We start from the raw sequence: 5,785 nt of genomic DNA, 5'->3' as shown, positions 1-5,785 counted from the left end.
ATAGGTTAAAATCCTCATATCTGGTGAAACGCTGCCTTGCCGCCTGCCTGCTTATGTTATTCTTGTGTAGCCGCACCTTATCTCCTTTTATCTGCTTGCATTAGGCAGAATTCATCATAATATTTAGTGCTCAAGCTTCCTTCAAATATCCCGGCTTTCATGTGTAATTTAGCTAATATCCTGGCCTGGCTCTGATTACAGAGTTTCGGTTCAGGGGTCCGTCCCAGTGGAAGTCACAGCTAAGCCGGGACTGCAGGCCTGCTGGGTCAGGCCGAGTTGGGCTCTAATCCGTGACTCGCTTTTGCTCATTTTTGGAGGATAGAGCGTGATTGTGACAAGCGCAACTCCAACGTGGACAATGTTTGTGCTACTTTTCCATTTAAAGGAAGTAGAGTTACCGCCGAGGACCTCGAGAGCTAATGAGCTTCTATACACGCCAACGTTCCCAAAGATGACATCAGAGTCATGCTTTGGTGTTTTGGTTGCTTAGTCGGTACGCTGATCTTTGGTTAATGCCATCACATCATTCCATGATATCATTCCATGATATCATTCCATGATATCATTCCCAGTTAGTCAAATGCCAAAGCTATCACTAATTGTAATGAATATTATTACATGATTAAAATGTTAAACAGGACCTATTATGCTCACTTTCAACACTTTGTATTGAATTATGGGCTCCTATAGAGCAGCTCCACACAATGACTTGCACAGGAAGCTTTCTCGATCTTCTTTCTGTTATGTCTCCATGGACTTCCTGCTTCCAGCCCAGACTGTCTATCTAATTTACCTCCTCTAGGCACGCCCACTCCACTGTGATTGGTTAACCTTAGGGTTGGGGTTGGGGTTGGGGTTAAGGGTTGGTGTTAAGGGTTGGAGTTGGTGTTAGGGGTTAGGGTTGGGGTTAAGGGTTGGGGATTAGGGGTTAGGGTTGGGGTTGGGATTTTTTTCAGTTTTTTTCAGTTTTTTTCAACTTGCTTCTAATGCACTTTTCAGGTCAAAAAACAAAACAGGGGAAACCTCACGCACACTCAACGGGGGCCCCAGGACCACCCAAAAACAGCATAAAATGCAAAATTTTAGGGCGTCAATTTTTGACAAAAAACGTAAGGAATTAGTACGTTGTTTTTTTCAGTTTTTGTCAACTTGCTTCAAATGCACTTTTCGAGTAAAAAAAAACAAACAGGGGAAACCTCACACACGCTCAACAGGGGCCTGAGGAGCACCCAAAAACGGCATAAAATGCCAACATTTTAGGGCGTAAGTTTTTGACAAAAAACATAAGTGTTAGGGTTAGGGTTAGGTTTTGGGTTAGGGTTAGGGTTGGGGTTACTGCATTAACAGCAAGTTGAAAAAAACAGAAAAAAAACGACATACTAACCCCTTACGTTTTTTGTCAAAAATCACCAAATTCAAACACTGGCATTTTATGCCGTTTTTGGGTGCTTCTGGGGCTCCCCTTGAGCATGTGTGAGGTTTCCCGTGTTTTTTTGACCAGAAAAGTGCATTAGCAGCAAGTTGAAAAAAACTGAAAAAAACGACATACTAACCACTTACGTTTTTTGTCAAAAATCACCAAATTCAAACACTGGCATTTTATGCCGTTTTTGGGTGCTTCTGGGGCTCCCCTTGAGCGTGTGTGAGGTTTCCCCTGTTTTTTTGGCCAGGAAAGTGCATTAGCAGCAAGTTGAAAAAAACAGAAAAAAACGACATACTAACCACTTACGTTTTTTGTCAAAAATCACCGAATTCAAACACTGGCATTTTATGCCGTTTTTGGGTGCTTCTGGGGCTCCCCTTGAGCGTGTGTGAGGTTTCCCGTGTTTTTTTGACCAGAAAAGTGCATTGGGAGCAAGTTGAAAAAAACCTGAAAAAAACGACATACTAACCACTTACGTTTTTTGTCAAAAATCACCAAATTCAAACACTGGCATTTTATGCCGTTTTTGGGTGCTTCTGGGGCTCCCCTTGAGCGTGTGTGAGGTTTCCCCTGTTTTTTTGGCCAGGAAAGTGCATTAGCAGCAAGTTGAAAAAAACAGAAAAAAACGACATACTAACCACTTACGTTTTTTGTCAAAAATCACCGAATTCAAACACTGGCATTTTATGCCGTTTTTGGGTGCTTCTGGGGCTCCCCTTGAGCGTGAGTGAGGTTTCCCCTGTTTTTTTGGCCAGGAAAGTGCATTGGGAGCAAGTTGAAAAAAACTGAAAAAAACGACATACTAACTCCTTACGTTTTTTGTCAAAAATCACCAAATCCAAACACTGGCATTTTATGCTGTTTTTGGGTGCTTCTCAGGCCTTTTTTTGCGTACGTTCAATCCAATCTGAATTTTTTTTTTTTGCTTGTTACTATTGCTAACCACGTTCGTTCGGGTGGCGTCGCCATGTTGCGTGTACATTGCACCATGTCCACACGTGTAAACACCAGGTCATACGGTCTTTGTGTGCATGTGCTAATGTGAAACACATACCAGGTCCAAGTGTTGATAGAACCTCTCAGTGATGGCTGAAAAACATCCTGCTACGCCCAAAGATTAGCACGTGTTAGCCCGAAACCTTAAGAACGGAGGCATTTCCATGCGGTACGTAACACGATGATAACAGCGTCATCTTTGCGGCTCATGTTGACATATAACGCGGCAAGGGAACTAAAGTTGCGTGCATGTTCACCAGGCTATTTATAGCAAGTCAGCACATGAAAGTCATTTTCGCTGCTGAGTCAGCGGATCAAATTCAATGCAGTTGCTTCGCTTTCGTTAGAAAAGCTTGCAGTGAGTCAGCGGACGGTCGGACCACGTGGACTCCATGGTGTTGATCAGACCAACGGATGGTCCTTTGTACGTGGTTTAAGGCCTGTTACATAATGTTTGTATTGATAAACGACACTAAGCATATATAGGGGCTGTAACATTTTTATTGAGATTGTTTTTATACAAAGTTCATATATAGGGAAAGAAAGGGTGTTTTTTTGCAGCTGCGCTGTAATAAGACCCGCTTACTTGTAGGCATGCAGGGACTGCAGATAAGCCCGGACGTCTGTATTAGGTATTGTTAGGAATAAACAATCTGGTTCTCATTCTATGATTTGGTTCTTTAAGATTCTTTTATCTTCTATTTGAAACCCACTTAGAGTGCCCACTTAGGGGGAGGATTTCTACAGTAGCCACAACACTTTCTGGCTTGAAGGTAAGTTCCAGCTCAGGTTCTAGGGTTATCATCACACTTTACTTTACACAAAAAGTAAAGAAAATGAGTTCAGTCATTTTCCATCATGCGCTAACCACAGAGTGGGACACTTTGATAGGTCGATGTATGCTAAGCTATCTGAAGTAAATATCCACATCTTAGTGTAATATATATTAATATATCTAATTAATAATGGATTTATTGAGTATTTATGCTGGTGAAAATAAGATGCTTTAGGATGTTAACATTTTGAGGTTCCACTTGTGCTTTGGCTCCAGGCCTTGGTGACCTCATCTCCTGAAAGGCACGCTCCAAAGCAAAGGTCTTACAGATGATTCACTTTCTTACTTCCTTTATTAATAAGGGATCATCCCGTATCTGGGAATCTCGCTCCAATCGGCAACGAAAGGCCTTTGTTCGGAACCCCAAACCCCCGACTGAGTTCGAGCTCCGTGTGTAATCTCACACTTCAAATACTAGTCCGTAAAAGCGGCGTCCACTTGGGATCTGCAGGATCCGACGCTGTCACGCATCCACCCGGCTCCAACATACAGTCAAACGGCGTCTTGTGTGTGAACCGCTGAGGAATGCTGCGTTGCTCCGACAGAGCCACTGCATTAGGAACGTCAACAGAGCTTGGCGGCCTGCTTCAAAGGAGCTGGCCTTCACATCCAATCAGTCCCCACTTCCATTAGATTAGGTGATCTTACCAAAGTTCTATTGCGCTAACATTTCTTCATGGCTTTTTGGAATCCCTTGCTCTGGTTCTGGGTTCTGGTTCTGGTTCTGGTTCCCCCTGTGAAGCCACATCAAACAGAGCCTGTCATGGCAGATCCCTTTGTGCTCACTGCAAACTGAAAATATGTGTCGGCCTAAAATGTTTCAGATGCAAGCTCGCGTTGGTCGCACGGGCAGGGCACGGAGATGCAGCACAGACCAGGACGGCGATCCGAGACCATCTTCCTGAGGTTGCGGACGTGTGACGGGATGATTTAGGGAGTGATAGATGACACCTCAGGGAGTAGAATGTGTGACTGCGGCAGTAAATCACTGCAGTGATGAGCTGCAAACATAAGTTTGTGTTTGTAAATAAAATACTTCAATTGCTATGAATTTTGCCCGAAATATCTCTTGGGCTTTCTGCTTCGATCTGCGGAAGTTCCTCGGAAATCATTCCAGGATCCGCCGTCTTAAAATGCCAAAGTAGCTTCCTAATGTCAAAGAGACCATCTGGACGTGTCGCTGGTCCACATGTGAGCTTTTCACTCCTCTTGTATCCTCGTAGGCAACGCTTTACTTTCACGTGCTGCATTTGGGAAGTATGCTACTTTGGGAAGTAGCTTGGAGGTACTAAAATGCCACAAATGATTAAAATGTATTAAATATCATTAGGAGCACGTAGGGGCAGCACGGTGGTGCATATGGTTAGCACATCTATGGGCTCAAGCGGTTCTGGGTTTGACTCTGGAGCAGCTGTGGTCACCACATCTCTAAGCCTGAACCTGAAAGTACTCATATTTACGTATGTATGCTTTGGAGTAATACGAATACACGGAGAAATGTTTAATTACTTTCAGTGCAAAATAACAAATTAACATCATAAAAAATGTGTCTTACAAGGCAGCAGCTGTACCATTACACCATGAGACTGATGTCAATCACAGTGGGAAGAAGCATGATGTCAAATTACTCAATCGCTTCTCTGTTCATATCAGATATTTTCATAGTAGTACATGTCTCAATGAGTATGTGCATCTTTGCAAATAATTAAGTACATGTAGTTGGAGAGTTAAAGAACACTAAAAGAACAGTAAAACATGGTGGTGGTAGTGTGATGTTCTGGGGCTGTTTTGCTGCTTCAGCACCTGGAAGACTTGCGGTGATAAACGGAACCATGAATTCTGCTGTCGACTGAAAAACCCTGAAGGAGAATTTACGGCCATGTGTTGGTGACCTCAAGCTGAAACCAAGCTGGGTTCTGCAGAAGGACAACGATCCAAAACACACCAGCAAGTCCACCTCTGAATAGAAGAACCAAATGAAGACTTTGGAGCGGCTGAACATGTTAGAAAACCCTCCAATGTGGCTGAATTGCAACAATTCGGTAAAGAGGAGTGGGTTTCTGTAAGAGACTCATTGCAAGTTATCACTTGATTGCAGTTGTTGCTGCTAAGGGTGGCCCACCCAGTTATTAGCTTTAGGGGGAATCACTTTTCCACACACGCAGGGGCCATGCAGGTTTGGATTTTTTTCTCACTTAATAATAAAAAGTGTCATTTTAGTTGTGTTGTCATTGACTAATATTGACTAATATTATCATTGACTAATATTGACTAATATTGTTATTGACTAATATTTTGTTTGATGATCTGAACACAGTTGAATTATATTAGCTAGACTAAACCAACAATTGTCAATGACAAATCGGGCTAAGATTGACAGGTGGACATCAGGGATATATCCATGGTCCTCTGCCATTGCGACAAAAAAAATATTTTTTAATATTTTTTTCGTTTTTTTAATTAAAAAAAATTATTATATATATTTTTATATTTATTATATTTTTTCTTTTTTATTAAAAAATTAACTAATA

Source organism: Doryrhamphus excisus, linkage group LG18, assembly GCF_037039965.1.
Source record: "Doryrhamphus excisus strain RoL-2023G ecotype Guam linkage group LG18, RoL_Dexc_Guam_v1.1, whole genome shotgun sequence".
Taxonomy (NCBI): Eukaryota; Metazoa; Chordata; class Actinopteri; order Syngnathiformes; family Syngnathidae; genus Doryrhamphus; species Doryrhamphus excisus.
Note: the sequence above shows the minus strand (reverse complement) of the source record.